Source organism: Lepidochelys olivacea, assembly GCF_965140295.1.
Source record: "Lepidochelys olivacea isolate rLepOli2 genome assembly, chromosome: 12".
Lineage (NCBI taxonomy): Eukaryota > Metazoa > Chordata > Testudines > Cheloniidae > Lepidochelys > Lepidochelys olivacea.
In genome coordinates, this window is record NC_140422.1 from 350,066 (window position 1) to 366,602 (window position 16,537).

Sequence of the window (16,537 nt, forward strand, 5' to 3'; positions counted from 1 at the left end):
CTTTCTTTGTTTTCTTCTTATTTATATGGCTATAGAACCTTTTGCTATTGGTTTTAATTCCCTTTGCAAGGTCCAACTCTACTTGACTTTTAGCCTTTCTCACTTTATCCCTACATGTTCTGACCTCAAAAAGGTAGCTTTCCTTGCTGATCCCTCCCATCTTCCACCCCCTGTATGCTTTCTGTGTCCTGTCCTGAGGCTTCCTCATCCCATTTTCCCACCCACACCGGCAGGCAGCTGCTGCAGGAGCGCACGAGGGAGGCTCTTGTGTTGCTAGGCAGCTCTGTATGGCTGAAAGGGGAAAGAGCTGACGAACCTGCCATTGACTCGCGCGGCTCTGTGCTCTGTCAGCCGGGGCGGGCCAGGCTGCGGATGTGACTCAGGCTTGGGTAGCATGGCCGTGCTTCCCTGATGAGGCATGAGGCAGGCCAAGAGCTTTGCGCAGCCAAAAGGGAAGTGAGAGGGAGGAAGTCTTAGAGCCTGCACCTCTTGTCCATTTTTCCCTTGCCGCTTGGGCAGAGGCGGGAAGGGAGCAAAACATGCCTGGCTGAAGGTTTTCGCTCAGCCTTGAGGATTAAACCCGAGCCCCCAGTGTGGCTGCTGGGAGATGGATTTTTGTGTTGCATCCAGCGCAAGCTTCAGGCCACCAGCTGAAGTCACTGTGTCCAAGAGGGACGGCTTCGAGGCAGCAAAAGGGTGACTTAATGGCTCCCAGCAGACCTTGAGGAGCCCACGAGGAGCATGCCTTCAGCAGCATCCCTGGGGGAGCATAAACCACCCTCCTTTCGATTAACAGCTGAATGCATTGACCTATGATGCCACATTGACACCTACCAGCAGCTGGTTTGGCAGGGCCGCTGCCCAGCGCCCTGCACCGCTTCCAGAGCTTGCAAAGCGCTAGCCGGGAGCCAGGGCCTCTAGGTGCTGCACCCATAACACAGAGCTCAATTAATCAAGACCCTCTTCTGCTAGCACTGGGCCTCCTTTTTCTTACACTGTCTAGTTGGCAGCCGGTATCAAGAGGAGTGCCCCAAGGGTGGCTCCTGTTGCCGCTTTTGTTCAATATCGTCATTAAGGATCTGGAGGATGGCGTGGATTGCACCCTCAGCAAGTTTGCAGATGACACTAAACTGGGAGGAGTGGTAGATACGCTGGACGGTAGGGATAGGATGCAGAGGGACCTAGACAAATTGGAGGATTGGGCCAAAAGAAATCTGAGATTCAGCAAGGACATGTGCAGAGTCCTGCTAAGATTCTATGATTCTATCCCTGATTATCTTGGCTAATACCTGATGAACCTATCCTGAGGAACTGATCTAATTCTTTGTTGAACCCATTTATAGTTTTGGCCTTCAAAACATAATGAACACACATCTACAACCCCAAGAGGGCTTGACAACCACAAGAATTCTAAAAACATGAGTTATACACCCCGAAGTCAAGAAACATTAATAAAGACATGATATTTTGTTCTTATGGGCCTCTTTGTTCCTGAGCCTTTAGAGTGCAGTAAGACCACTTTCACAAAATCTGGAGCCTAAACACCTGAATGGATCTTGGTCTACCCTCATACTTTTCCTGGTGCCTCTCCCAAACATTTCATAGACCTACGGCCATGTCTACACTACAAGCCTATGTTAACTCAAGTTGTGTCAGTATAGACTCACTACGGTTACTATATCACTTGTGTGACGTACTTACTTGTGCTAGTGTAATAAATAAAATAGAACTGTAATGGTCAGAGATCGCACCAGCATAGAAGTATATTGAAGGAAAAACGCTAAGGAAATTAAGAGTTAAAATTATCCTCCGCATGTCCCGCATCCCACTAAAAGAAATCCAACCCACAGGTCACTTGGGCAGAAGAAGCAATGTCACGATGCTCCATTGTTAGAACAGTAAATGAAGCTGCAAATTAAATGATGTTTAAATGACCTCACTCTATTTTTTACAGTCCTGTATGAAGAGGTAATTGATACAGACGTGCACCAGACAGGGTCATTTGGAAGCCGAAGACTTTATGCTTCTATCCCATGCCACTGTCAAGTTTTAGCAAATTAGGACAAGTCAGCAAATAAGAACAACCTCAGGTATCACTAACTGCTATAGGTAGCAAATTCCTACAGGTAGCAGTTTCTGGAACTACACCTGTGCAGCTCCGCTCCCCGGCTCTTCTTGGGTTCCTGCTCTCTCCTTAGCTCGGCCCCACACTGGCCCAGGTAGTTCTAGCTCACATGGAGGATGGAACCCCCCCTGGGCTGGTGACTCCCTCATGAGACTGCCTCCCCTGTCAGTCAGGCTGACCTGGAGCTTTGGCCTCTCCCCATTGTCCCTGGGGACTGTCAGTCTCAGGGTCCTCATTTCCCATTGACCCTTGCCCTTCTATTGGTACTGGGAACCAGCCAACCAAACCACCCCCCACTAAGTTTAGCGTAAGGGGCCAACAGTCCCCGTACACAAGCCATCCCCATGAGGGTCACAGATGTCCAGCAAAGCTAGTGCAAACTGGTCCCATGATGTAATGGTCAGCACTCAGGACTCTGACTCCTGCAATCTGAGTTCAAATCTTGGTGGGACCGTGTGTTGGCTTGTGGTAAAGCCCTGGAGCTCAAAGTGCTCACCTCTCCTGTCTCTGGTTGCGCAAGAGTGAGTCCTTTCCCCCTGCTGAGTGACTTATGCCTACTGGAGCCAAGTCTTTGGATGGGAGGGCCGCAGTGGGTTGGGGGGCTCTAGAACTTCCCAACCTGGCTACTGATTCCTGTGGTTTGATCTGATGGTTGGGATTCTCGCTGCTTCACCTGATGTCCACAAGTTTGGCCCTTGTGCTTGCTGCCACATGTTTCCTCTTGCCCACATGGCGCTTAAAGAAAGAAGTGCCAGGGCCAGACCAGGGCCAGACTTCATAGTCAGGGAAAGGCAGGAAGGAGGAAGAGTCCCAGGCTGGAGCCCAGCACACCATTCCTCCTCTGGGCACCTAGAGCAGAGGCGGCTGGTGCTGACAGCTGCAAGGGAAGGCCTAAAAGCCAAGAGAACCTGAGGGCGGGGCAAGAGGAGGGGAGGACCATGCCTATGCCTGGCCAGCAGACAGCCACAAAGACACCTGGCCAGCCTGCGCCTTAGCATGCCAAACACCCACTGAAAGCATGCTTAAACCACTTGGTGATCGGGAAGGAAACCTGCCGAAATCTGTGTGTTGCACCAGCAAGAGAAGGAAGTAGAAGTCACAATACAAAAAAAACCACCACCACCTTTTTGCTATTGGAAGGGGGTGAGAACTGGCTTGTTTGCACTGACTGTGCAAACTGAAACTAAACCCATGGCTACACTTATGGGGCAGCAGGAACCTTTTGAGGAGACAATAGTGCAATGGCACATATATACTGAGCATTTTGAGCTTTTTGTTATTGCAAATGACATTACAGAAGAGAAGAAAGTGCCAATATTCTTAAGTGTTGTAGGGGCTAAGACCTACTCCCTGCTATGCAACTTACTATACCCTGGTAAGCCTGAGACCAAATCTTACCTTGACATTGTGGAAATCCTTGGGTCCCATTTTTCTCCAAAACCACTGGTAATTCCTGAAAGATATAGAATCATAGAATATCAGGGTTGGAAGGGACCTTAGGAGGTCATCTAGTCCAACCCCCTGCTCAAAGCAGGACCAATCCCCAATTTTTGCCGCAGATCCCTAAATAGCTCCCTCAAGGATTGAACTCACAACCCTGGGTTTAGGAGGCCAATGCTCAACCAGTGAACTGTCCCACAAAAAGAAACCAAAAAGAAGATGGAACAGCTGTAGAATTGGTAGCAACTTTGAAAAGGCTTGCAGAATTTACTGTAATTTAAGGAGATGTTAAATGACGCCCCACGTGACAGGTTAATGCGTGGCCTGCACAGTGAATCTACACAGAAGCGCCAATCAACAGAGGCTCAGCTTACCTCCAGAAGGCTGTTGATTTTGTGGTCTCTGTGGAACTGGCTACAAAGAAGGCGCAATCCATCAGTGCATCCCCTAGGGTGCATAAGGTGTCACAAGAACCTACCCACAAAACTGTGCAGAGTCAGGAATGTTACCGCTGTGGTGGGCCGGGTCACCAGGCATTGGAATGCTGGTGTCAGGACCTGGTGTGTCGACACTGGGGCAAAAAGGGACACGCTGAGTGTGCCTGTAAACAAAAGAAAAAGAGACCTGTGGTCTGGCTGATGTTAAGGAAAAGTTAGCACGTGACTCCATTTTGGTTTGGGGCCCACCATCGTCCAAAAACAAGCACATCATGCACCAGGAGGCGTGTTCCTTAGCTACTGCATTCCTGTGAAAATCCTCCTCCTTGTCTCCAGCCTGCCTTGACTCCCAGTATCTGTTCTTTGTCAGTCCCTAAACTCCCTATCTCCTGGCCTTTGATGTGAGGCCTCCCATCCTGATAATAAAAGTTACTGATGCATGGCTTTAGGACCATGCTGTGTAAGTAACATACTAGTTTAGCATGAGGAATGCACCAAGCAGGGATAGGTGGTAGATAAGAAAAGGGTTTGTTTATTGGCTAAGGTTTCCAATGCACGAGGGCAACATGCTTTGCTAAAAAGTATATAACCTTTGTATAATCTGTATTCAGGGTCCCCCCCGGCTAGCAGGGGGGCACCACGCTCGAGCGTAATAAACTTAGTATCTTTTGGGAACTCTGCAGTTGTGGACTTTGTTTATGTGCCTCAGCCTAGATTCAAACTGTGTGTGACCTACCAGGTATAATTCGCAGCAGTTGTGCGCGTGTCCTCTCAGGTATAATTTGTAACACCGACCAGAAAGGGAAATCCGCACACCCTGGAGCAGACCCAGGATGACCAAGGGGACACCATGTCATAAGAAGAAGAGCCACTGCACATTTTGTCTTTGGCAATGGGCTCACATGAACACTAGGTAACCCCGTTTTTGGACGGCAAACAGATACGCATGGAGCTGGACACCGGTGCAGCTGCCTCGCTGGTCTGAGGCTGTGTATAAAGAAAAGCTAGAGCATCTTCCGCTTCAGGCAATGAAAACTATTCTGAAGACATACACGGGAGAAGCTGTGCCTTTGTTGGGCACAACTGATGTTAAGGTGGAGCTCAATGGACTGGTTGCTAAATTGCCACTGTTTGTGGTGAGAGGTAATTACCCAGCCTTAATGGGTAGGTCTTGGCTTAGGAAGATCCAGCTGAACTGGGCAGAAGTGCACCTAATGACTAAAGAAGAAACCGGTCTGACCACTGTACGAAGGAAACATACTGTTGTTTTTGGAGAGGATCTGGGAAGTATGAAGGGAATCACTGTGACATTGAACATTATACCTGACAGTCAACCAAAATATCTGAAAGCCAGAAGTGTGCCATATGCCATCAGGCTGAAAGTTGAAGTGGACCTGGAGCCCGTGATCACAAATGGAGTCCTAATACCAGTTACCCATAGCCTATGGACAACTCCTATCATTCCAATAGTGAAGAAAGATGGCTCCTTCAGGAGATGCGGAGATTTTAAAGTCACTGTCAGCCCAGTGTTGTGTGCAGAGCAATATCCGCTTCCCCACATCGATGACCTCTTTGCGGGCCTGACTGGGGGACAAAAGTTCAGTAAGATTGATCTGAGTCAAGCGTATTTACAGATGCATGTCGATAAAAAGTCCCAAGAGCTGTGGACTATTGTGATGCATAAAGGGCTTTATTGATACTGTCGCCTACCCTTCGGACTAACGTCTGCTCCCGCCCTGTTCCAGAAGGCTATGGACCAGAACTTGTGTGGCTTGCCAGGAGTCCAGTGCTATCTGGACAACATCCTGGTCATTGGAAGGAATGAGGATAACCTAAAGAATTTAGAGGCTACCCTACAAAGACTGGAAGAGTATGGCCTACGAGTCCATAAAGACAAGTGTGAATTCTTCCAGCCCTCTGTTGAATATTTGGGACACATCATTGATGCTACAGGTCTTTGTAAGGCCCTTGCAAAAATTAAGGCTATTGTGGAGGCTCCCCCTCCTCGAAATGTTAGCCAGCTTCAATCGTTTCTAGGACTATTGAACTACTGTGGAAAGTTCATCTCGCAGTCAGCCACACTGCTAAAACCAGTTCACGAACTCCTTGGGCAGAACAAGGCCTGGAAGTGAACTGAAGCCTGTAATGTTGCATTTAACACAGCTAAGGGTGCATTGCTAAATTCTGAAGTTCTGACGCACTTTGATCCATCCTTACCTCTACAGTTGGCCTGTGATGTCTCCCCTTATGGAGTAGCAGCGGCCGTGTCACAGATTATGCCTTCGGGAGAAGAGCGACCTAAGACAGGGGCTCTCAAATTTTTGTACTTGTGACCCCTTTCACATAGCAAGCCTCTGAGTGCGACCCCCTCTTATAAATTAAAAACACTTTTTAATATATTGAACACCATTATAAATGCTGGAGGCAAAGCGGGGTTTGGGGTGGAGACTGACAGCTCGCGACCCCCCATATTATAGCCTCATGACCCCCTGAAGGGTCCCAACCCCCAGTTTGAGAACCCCTGCTCTAAGCAAAGCAGAAACTAACTGTGCCCAACTCGAACGTGAGGCATTGGGAATCTTTTTCGGAATTTGGACATTTCATCAGTACCTGTTTGGCTGGACATTTACTCTTCTCACAGACCATCGACCTCTGACTTCAATTTTTGGACCCCACACAGGCATTTCCCCATTAGCTGCTAGTCGTATGCAACGCTGGGCATTGTTGCTTTCTGCGCAAACATATGAAATCAAATAATGGAAAGCCACTCTGCACGGCAATGCGGATGGCCTCTCAAGTTTGCCTTTGCCAGTCAAACATCAAGATATTGCCCAGAAAGAAATCTTTTACTTTGAACTGATAGAGCGTATACCCACCACAGTTACTCAGGTAAAGAAGGCAACTTGCGTTGACCCAGTATCGTCCCAAGTTATGGACCTGGTGATGCATGGCAAATCTTGACGAACCTCTCTGGTCTCACCTGACCTTGTTACCTACATGTCCAGGAAGACGGAGTTATTGATCCAATCTGGTTGTTTGTTGTGGGGGAGACTCGTTATTATCCCACCACCACTGAGATCACAGATGGTTATGCTATGTCAGCTGTAAAGGGTCGGATTTTTAAGGCTGGAGAGACTCTGTTCCCCAAGGAACTTGAGGTTCCGAAAAAATTCAGTTGGTCCTTTCGTTGCTGATTAGTTCAGAATAAGTGATCTGACTAGAAAGCCTGCTTTCTTGCTTTTTGGGGCTGCCAGGAAGTGCTGTGGGGCGCAACCAGTGCTCCTGAGAGCAGGAGTGGGGTGATGCTCGGAGTTGGGGGTAAGATGGCGGCGAGCTCTGAAGAGAGTCCCATCGTGACTTGGCTAGATTGTCGGGCTCAACGGGTAGTGATCAATGGCTCCATGTCTAGATGGCAGCTGGTATCAAGTGGAGTGCCCCAAGGGTCGGTCCTGGGGCCGGTTTTGTTCAATATCTTCATAAATGGTCTGGAGGATGGTGTGGATTGCACTCTCAGCAAATTTGCAGATGATACTAAACTAGGAGGAGTGGTAGATACAGTGGCAGGTGGGGATAGGATACAGAGGGACCTAGACAAATTGGAGGATTGGGTCAAAAGAAATCTGATGAGGTTCAACAAGGATAAGTGCAGGGTCCTGCACTAAGGAAGGAAGAATCCAATGCACCGCTACAGACTAGGGACCGAATGGCTAGGCAGCAGTTCTGCGGAAAAGGACCTAGGGGTGACACTGGACGAGAAGCTGGATATGAGTCAACAGTGTGCCCTTGTTGCCAAGAAGACCAGTGGCATTTTGAGATGTATAAGTAGGGGCATTGCCAGCAGATCGAGGGACATGATTGTTCCCCTCTATTCGATACTGGTGAGGCCTCATCTGGAGTACTGTGTCCAGTTTTGGGCCCCACATTACAAGAAGGATGTGGAAAAATTGGAGAGAGTCCAGCGAAGGGCAACAAAGATGATTAGGGGTCTGGAACACATGACTTATGAGGAGAGGCTGAGGGAACTGGGATTGTTTAGTCTGCAGAAGAGAAGAATGAGGGGGGATGCAGTGGGGGAGGTTGCAGTGGGGGAGGTTTAGATTGGATATTAGGAAAAACTTTTTCACTAAGAGGGTGGTGAAACACTGGAATGCGTTACCTAGGGAGGTGGTAGAATCTCCTTCCTTAGAGGTTTTTAAGGTCAGGCTTGACAAAGCCCTGGCTGGGATGATTTAACTGGGAATTGGTCCTGCTTTGAGCAGGGGGTTGGACTAGATGACCTTCTGGGGTCCCTTCTAACCCTGATATTCTATGATTCTATGATTCTATGATTTGATAGCTGCTTTCAACTACCTGAGAGGTGGTTCCAGAGAGGATGGTTCTAGACTATTCTCAGTGGTAGAAGATGACAGGACAAGGAGTAATGGTCTCAAGTTGCAGTGGGGGAGGTTTAGGTTGGATATTAGGAAAAACTTTTTCACTAGGAAGGTGGTGAAACACTGGAATGTGTTACCTAGGGAGGTGGTAGAATCTCCTTCCTTAGAAGTTTTTAAGGTCAGGCTTGACAAAGCCCTGGCTGGGATGATTTAATTGGGGATTGGTCCTGCTTTGAGCAGGGGGTTGGACTAGATGACCTCCTGAGGTCCCTTCCAACCCTGATATTCTATGATTCTATGATTCTATGTTAGAACAGCTACATTCCGGTCACTGTGGAATTGTGCACATGAAGGAAATTGCACAAAGGTATTTTTGGTGCCCTGGATTGAACAGTGCTATTGAAAGAGAAGGCAAGAGCTTGTATGTCATGTCAGGGTGTGACGAATGCACCCCAGTGGGCATCCCTACACCCCTTGAACTGGCCTAAAAACCCATGGCAACGTATTCACGTTGACTTCGCTGGCCCACTTGAAGGAAGCATGTTCTTGGTAGTGGTAGATGCCCATTCTAAATGGCCAGAAGTCTCTATAATGCAGTCCAGTACATAAAACCACCTTCCCCCACCCCTGCCCCCTTCAGTAGATCCATGAGGTTTATGTTAGATCACCTGTGACAGGTTCCCTGGGGTGCAACCTGGAACTGGGGTACCGCTGAGCCCTCTGGCTTACCAGCCTGGACTCACTTTCACACTGCAATGCTGTGACCAGCTGCAAATCCCTCCAGATCCTGCACTCACACAGCCATCCACAGGCAGGGACACACCCAGCTGAGTTACATGAATGCTTCTCCTAGCCGCTCATGAACTAACAATAGACAGGCTCCAGCCAATTCCTCCAGTTCCCCAGCCTTGCACCCTAGATCTGTCCCGTCTTTCCCTGGTCAGAAGCCTGACCAGTGTCAGTTTATTACCCAATCCGCCCCTCCCTCAATGTGGAGAGGACATACACCAGCTTTTGTACACTGAGCAGATTTCCCTCAGATAGGGTGTCTGGGAAATCTGCTCAGTGTACAAAAGCTGGTGTACCGGGCGCGGGTGACCGGGACAGACTAGAGCTGCCTCTCTCTCTGGCCGAGTTCTCGGAAGCCCTCCGCTGCTTGCCCACCAATAAATCTCCGGGCATGGATGGGCTGACCGTGGAGTTCTACCGCATGTTCTGGGACGTCCTCGGCCCAGACCTATTCACCGTCTGGGCCGAGTCTTTGCAAAGCAGGGTCCTCTCTCTCTCGTTCAGGCGAGCCGCGCTCGCGTTATTGCTGAAGAAGTGGGACCTCTGTGACTTACGGAACTGACGTCCAGTCTCGCTCCTCAGCACGGACTACAAAACTGTAGCAAAGACCATCTCACTGTGGCTGAGGTCCGTGCTGGAGGACGTGATACACCCAGACCAGACCTACACTGTCCCGTGCCATACCGTCTTTCATAATCTGTATCTGGTCCAGGATCTCTTGGAGCTTTGGTCTAGGAATGGTCTGTCGTTCGCCCTCCTGTCCCTGGATCAGGAGAAGGCGTTCAACAGGGTGGACCACGGGTATCTCCTGGGCAGCCTGTGAGCATTAGGCTTTGGATCTCAGTTTGTGGGTTTTCTCCAGGTGCTGTACGCTTCTGCAGAGTGTCTGGTCAGGCTCAACTGGACCATGACCGAGCCGGTCAGCTTTGGGCGGGGAGTACAGCAAGGGTGCCCCCTCTCAGGCCTGCTGTATGCTCTGGTGATCGAGCCCTTCCTCTGTCTCCTCCGCCGGAGGTTGATGGAGTTGGTGCTTTGAGAGCCAGAGCTGCGGCTGGTCCTGTTGGTGTACGCCGACAACATGCTCCTTGTGGTCCAGGACCCAGGCAACTTGGTGCAGGTGGAGGCTTGCCAGACCGTGTACTCGGCGGCCTCCTCCCCCCGGGTCAACTGGGTCAAGAGCTCTGGCCTGGTGGTCGGGGATGGGTGGCAGGCGAGCTCCCTCCCACCTGCTCTTCAGGCCATCCGGTGGAGCATGAGTTCACTGCTCTATCTTGGCATTTATCTATCCTCCACTCATTCTTCTCCACCGGAGAACTGGCAGGATTTGGAGGCCAGGGTGGGTGAGCGGCTGCGGAGATGGACAGGACTGTTCCGGTGTCTCTCCCTAGAATCATAGAATCATAGAATCATAGAATATAGCGGATGGCTATAGAAAAGTAGTGAGAGATAGATATATTAGCTGCAGGCTAAACAAATCCCTGGTACCAGGTTAAGTGAAATGGAAGCTACTCCAGGTCAATTAAGACACCTGGGGCCAATTAAGAACTTTCCAGAAGGCAAGGAGAATGCTAGGTTGATTGGGACACCTGAAGCCAATCAGGGGCTAGCTGAAACTAATTAAAATCCTCCCAGTCAGTCAGGTGGGTGGACATGTCAGGAGCTGTGGGAGGAAGTTGCGCTGTTGGAGAGGCTGAGTAGTACACACCATATCAGGCACAAGGAAGGAGGTCCTGAGGTAAGGGTGAAGTGGAGCTTGAGGAAGTGAGGGCTGCTGTGGGGGAAGTAGCCCAAAGAATTGTACATGTTATGTTTCTAAAAGGTCAGCTACCACAGCTGATACAATTAGGGTCCCTGGGCTGGAGCCTGGAGTAGAGGGTGGGCCTGGGCTCCCCCTTGATTAATCACTGAGACTGGGAGACAACAGAGACTGTGCAAGGAAGGATAACTTCTCCTCACCTCCCTTGCTGGCTTATGATGAAAATGGCTCAGTAGACTGTGACCCTTGTCTCTAGAGAAGAAGGGTTATGTGGAGGGTCACAGTGAGCCTTTAAGGCTAGCGAAATCCACCAGAAAATGTGGGACCCATGGAGGCAAGGACAGAGCTTTGTCACAGTAGAGACTGTCCAGCTTGACCAATGTACATGGCAGAGGGGCATTGCTGGCACATGATGGCATATATCACATTGGTGGATGTGCAGGTGAACGAGCCTCTGATCGTGTGGCTGATGTTATTAGGCCCTGTGATGGTGTCCCCTGAATAGATATGTGGACACAGTTGGCAACGGGCTTTGTTGCAAGGATAGGTTCCTGGGTTAGTGGTTCTGTTGTGTAGTGTGTGGTTGCTGGTGAGTATTTGCTTCAGGTTGGGGGGCTGTCTGTAAGCAAAGACTGGCCTGTCTCCCAAGATCTGTAAGAGTGATGGGTTGTCCTTCAGGATAGGTTGTAGATCCTTGATGATGCGTTGGAGAGGTTTTAGTTGGGGGTTGAAGGTGATGGCTAGTGGCGTTCTGTTATTTTCTTTGTTGGGCCTGTCCTGTAGTAGGTGACTTCTGGGTACTCTTCTGGCTCTGTCAATCTGTTTCTTCACTTCAGCAGGTGGGTATTGTAGTTGTAAGAATGCTTGATAGAGATCTTGTAGGTGTTTGTCTCTGTCTGAGGGGTTGGAGCAAATGCGGTTGTATCGTAGAGCTTGGCTGTAGACAATGGATCATGTGGTGTGATCTGGGTGAAAGCTGGAAGCATGTAGGTAAGAATAGCGGTCAGTAGGTTTCTGGTATAGGGTGGTGTTTGTGTGACCATCGCTTCTTAGCACCATAGTGTCCAGGAAGTGGATCTCTTGTGTGGACTGGTCCAGGCTGAGGTTGATGGTTAGATGGAAATTGTTGAAATCATGGTGGAATTCCTCAAGGGCTTCTTTTCCATGGGTCCTGTCATAAATATAAAGGGAAGGGTAAACCCCTTTAAAATCCCTCCTGGCCAGAGGAAAAATCCTCTCACCTGTAAAGGGTTAAGAAGCTAAAGGTAACCTCGCTGGCACCTGACCAAAATGACCAATGAGGAGACAAGATACTTTCAAAAGCTGGGAGGAGGGAGAGAAACAAAGACAAATGTCTGTGTCTGTCTATATGCTGCCTTTGCCGGGGATAGACCAGGAATGGAGTCTTAGAACTTTAGTAAGTAATCTAGCTAGGTATATGTTAGATTATGATTTCTTTAAATGGCTGAGAAAAGAATTGTGCTGAATAGAATGACTATTTCTGTCTGTGTGTCTTTTTTGTAACTTAAGGTTTTGCCTAGAGACATTCTCTATGTTTTGAATCTAATTACCCTGTAAGGTATCTACCATCCTGATTTTACAGAGGTGATTCCTTTACTTCTATTTCTATTAAAAGTCTTCTTGTAAGAAAACTGAATGCTTTTTCATCGTTCTCAGATCCAAGGGTTTGGGTCTGTGGTCACCTATGCAAATTGGTGAGGATTTTTACCAAACCTTTCCCAGGAAGTGGGGTGCAAGGGTTGGGAGGATTTTGTGGGGGAAGACGTGTCCAAACTACATTTCCCAGTAAACCCAGTTAGAGTTTGGTGGTGGCAGTGGATATTCCAAGGACAAAGGATAAAATTAATTTGTACCTTGGGGAAGTTTTAACCTAAGCTGGTAAAAGTAAGCTTAGGAAGTTTTCTTTTCATGCAGGTCCCCACATCTGTACCCTAGAGTTCAGAGTGGGGGAGGAACCTTGACATGGTGGCAGAGTGGTGTGATTAACCCTAAATCATTTTGAGATCAATTTGAGATTTTTTGAACTAGAAATACAGATTTTAAAAAGGAAATTCTTTTTCCTTTGGAGCTGCTGGAAAGCAGTTTGTTTTTTCTCTGCTTTGGGACCAGAACAGAGACAAAAGGGGATTATCTTTGTGAATTGCAGGTTTTCTTTGCCTGGAGGCAGGGTACTTAATCTCCTACAGGGAAATTCACAGTCTTGGTAAACCAGAAGCTTTTTTTTCCCCTAAAAGTAAATAGGGGGAGTGTTCTACCCATTTGCCTCGAGACAAAAGTGGCAGGGGCTTTTTTTTTTTTTTTTTTAGGATTTTGATTTTTTTACATTATCGGGGATACTATTCCTGATGGCTTGTAGTCCATCTTTGTGTGTAATGTTGGTGTAGAGGGCTTCTACATCCATAGTGGCCAGGATGGTGTTTTCAGGAAGATCACTGATGGATTGTAGTTTCCTCAGGAAGTGTCTCGAAGTGGTGTCCTCAGGAAGTCAGTGGTGTCTCGAAGGTAGCTGGGAGTGCTGGTAGCGTAGGGCCTGAGGAGGGAGTCTACATAGCCAGACAATCCTTCTGTCAGGGTGCCAATGCCTGAGATGATGGGGCATCCAGGATTTCCAGGTATATGGATCTTGTGTAGCAGATAGAATACCCCAGGTCGGGGTTCCAGGGGTGTGTCTGGTGCGGATTTGTTCTTGTGCTTTTTCAGGTAGTTTCTTGAGCAAATGCTGTAGTTTCTTTTGGTAACCCTCAGTGGGATCAGAGGGTAATGGCTTGTAGAAAGTGGTGTGGGAGAGCTGCCTAGCAGCCTGTTGTTCTTATTCTGACCTATTCATGATGATGACAGCACCTCCTTTGTCAGCCTTTTTGATTATGATGTCAGAGTTGTTTCTGAGGCTGTGGATGGCATTGTGTTCTGCACGGCTGAGGTAATGGGGCAAGTGATGCTGCTTTTCCACAATTTCAGCCCGTGCACGTCGGCGGAAGCACTCTATGTAGAAGTGCAGTCTGTTGTTTCAACCTTCAGGACCTTCATTGTCTACAGCCAAGCTCTACGATACAACCGCATTTGCTCCAACCCCTCAGACACAGACAAACACCTACAAGATCTCTATCAAGCATTCTTACAAATACAATACCCACCTGCGGAAGTGAAGAAACAGATTGACAGAGCCAGAAGAGTACCCAGAAGTTACCTACTACAGGACAGATCCCAACAAAGAAAATAACAGAATGCCACTAGTCATCACCTTCAGCCCCCAACTAAAACCTCTCCAATGCATCATCAAGGATCTACAACCTATCCTGAAGGACAACCCATCACTCTTACAGATCTTGGGAGACAGGCCATTCCTTGCTTACAGACAGCCCCCCAACCTGAAGCAAATACTCACCAGCAACCACACACTACACAACAGAACCACTAACCCAGGAACCTATCCTTGCAACAAAGCCCGTTGCCAACTGTGTCCACATATCTGTTCAGGGGACACCATCATTGGGCCTAGTCACATCAGCCACACTATCAGAGGCTCGTTCACCTGCACATCTACCAATGTGATATATGCCATCATGTGCCAGCGATGCCCCTCTGCCATGTACCTTGGCCAAACTGGACAGTCTCTAGGTAAAAGAATAAATGGACACAAATCAGACGTCAAGAATTATAACATTCAAAAACCAGTCGGAGAACACTTCAATCTCTTTGGTCACTTGATTACAGACCTAAAAGTGGCAATTCTTCAACAAAAAAACTTCAAAAACAGACTCCAACGAGAGACTGCTGAATTGGAATTAATTTGCAAACTGGATACAATTAATTTAGTCTTGAATAAAGACTGGGAGTGGATGGGTCATTACACAAAGTGAAACTATTTCCCCATGTTTATTTCACACACCCGCCCTCCTCCCCCCACTGTTCCTCAGATGTTCTTGTCAACTGCTGGAAATGGTCCACCTTGATTATCACTACAAAAGGTTTTTTCCCCCACCCCGCTCTCCTGCTGGTAATAGCTCACCTTACCTGATCACTCTCGTTACAGTTTTCAGAGTAGCAGCCGTGTCAGTCTGTATTCGCAAAAAGAAAAGGAGTACTTGTGGCACCTTAGAGACTAACAAATTTATTTGAGCATAAGCTTTTGTGAGCTACAGCTCACTTCATTGGATGCATTCTCGTTAGAGTGTGTATGGTAACACCCATTGTTTCATGTTCTCTGGGTATATAAATATCCCCACTGTATTTTCCACTGAATGCATCCGATGAAATGAGCTGTAGCTCACGAAAGCTTTACGCTCAAATAAATTTGTTAGTCTCTAAGGTGCCACAAGTACTCCTTTTCTTTTTGTGGATACAGACTAACACGGCTGGTACTCTGAATCCCAGGAAGGTTTCCCAGAATCAGCTGCGTGATTATGTCCCTGTATTCTAAGTCATTGTAGTACTTAAAATATGAAAAATACTGTGTAGTTCTTCATGTAATTAGTAGTAAAATTAGAGGTGTTTGTAACTTATTAACTCTGTTTCCTAAACCTCCAGAAAAAAATCCCAGCTGGTGTGGACCCGACGTGAACCAGGCTGGCCAGCACCGTCTGGGATTTGGGGGGCATGTGATAAATGAAAGGGGGGGTAGCTCCCTTTTATGGACACCCAGACGGCCAGTTAGCTATAAAATCGCTCTTAGTAGTTATTCTCTACTTGTTTTACCTGTAAAGGGTTAAAAAGTCTCCCTACATAGATAAAAGGAAGGGAGTGGGCAGCTGACCAAGAAAGCCAATGGGAAGGCTAGAACTTTTAAAAATTGGGAAAACAACTTCCCCTTTGTCTGTCTCTTGTGGTTGTCCAGAGAGTGGGGACAGAGCAGCGATGCTGTGAAAAGCTTTGGGCCAGGTATGAAAAATCATCAGATCACACCTAGAAACTACTCATTTGAAACCCCAGATATGTAAGTAGGTCAGGGAATGTCTAGGAAGACACGATGAGGTTTATCTCTTTTTTATTTCTTTATGGCTTGTGGACTCCTCTGTGCTAACCCCAGGTACTTTTGTTTTGCTTGTAACCTTTAAGCTGGACCTGAAGAGAGCGATTCTTGATGTTTAATCCTTGTAATTTTTTTTTAAATAGAGCAAAAAACCTAAGTTCCAGATGTATTTTCTTTCTTTTTGTTTCTAATAAAATTTACCTTTTTTAAGAACAGGATTGGATTTTTGTGCATATGTTGTTTAATTAGCTGTTTTCTTTCTCAGCTCTTCCCCGGAGGGGGATGAAATGGCTTGAGATTACCCCACAGGAAGGAATTCCCAAGTGCACCTTCCTGGGTTCTCAAAGGGGTTTTTTGCACTTGCGTGGTGGCAGCATCTACCCCTCCAAGGTCAGAGAAAACCTGTAATCTTGGGAGTTTAATACAAGCCTGGAGTGACCAATATTAATTTTTAAAATCCTTGCAGGCTCCCACCTTCTGCATTCTAAGTGCCAGAGTGGGAATGTGCCTTGACAACTTCCAAACCTCACAAGTGCGTTGTGAGGATAAATACATGACAGATCATGAAGTGCTCAGACATGATGGTGATGGGGCCAGAGAAGTAGATAGAGGCTGGGAACACAATAA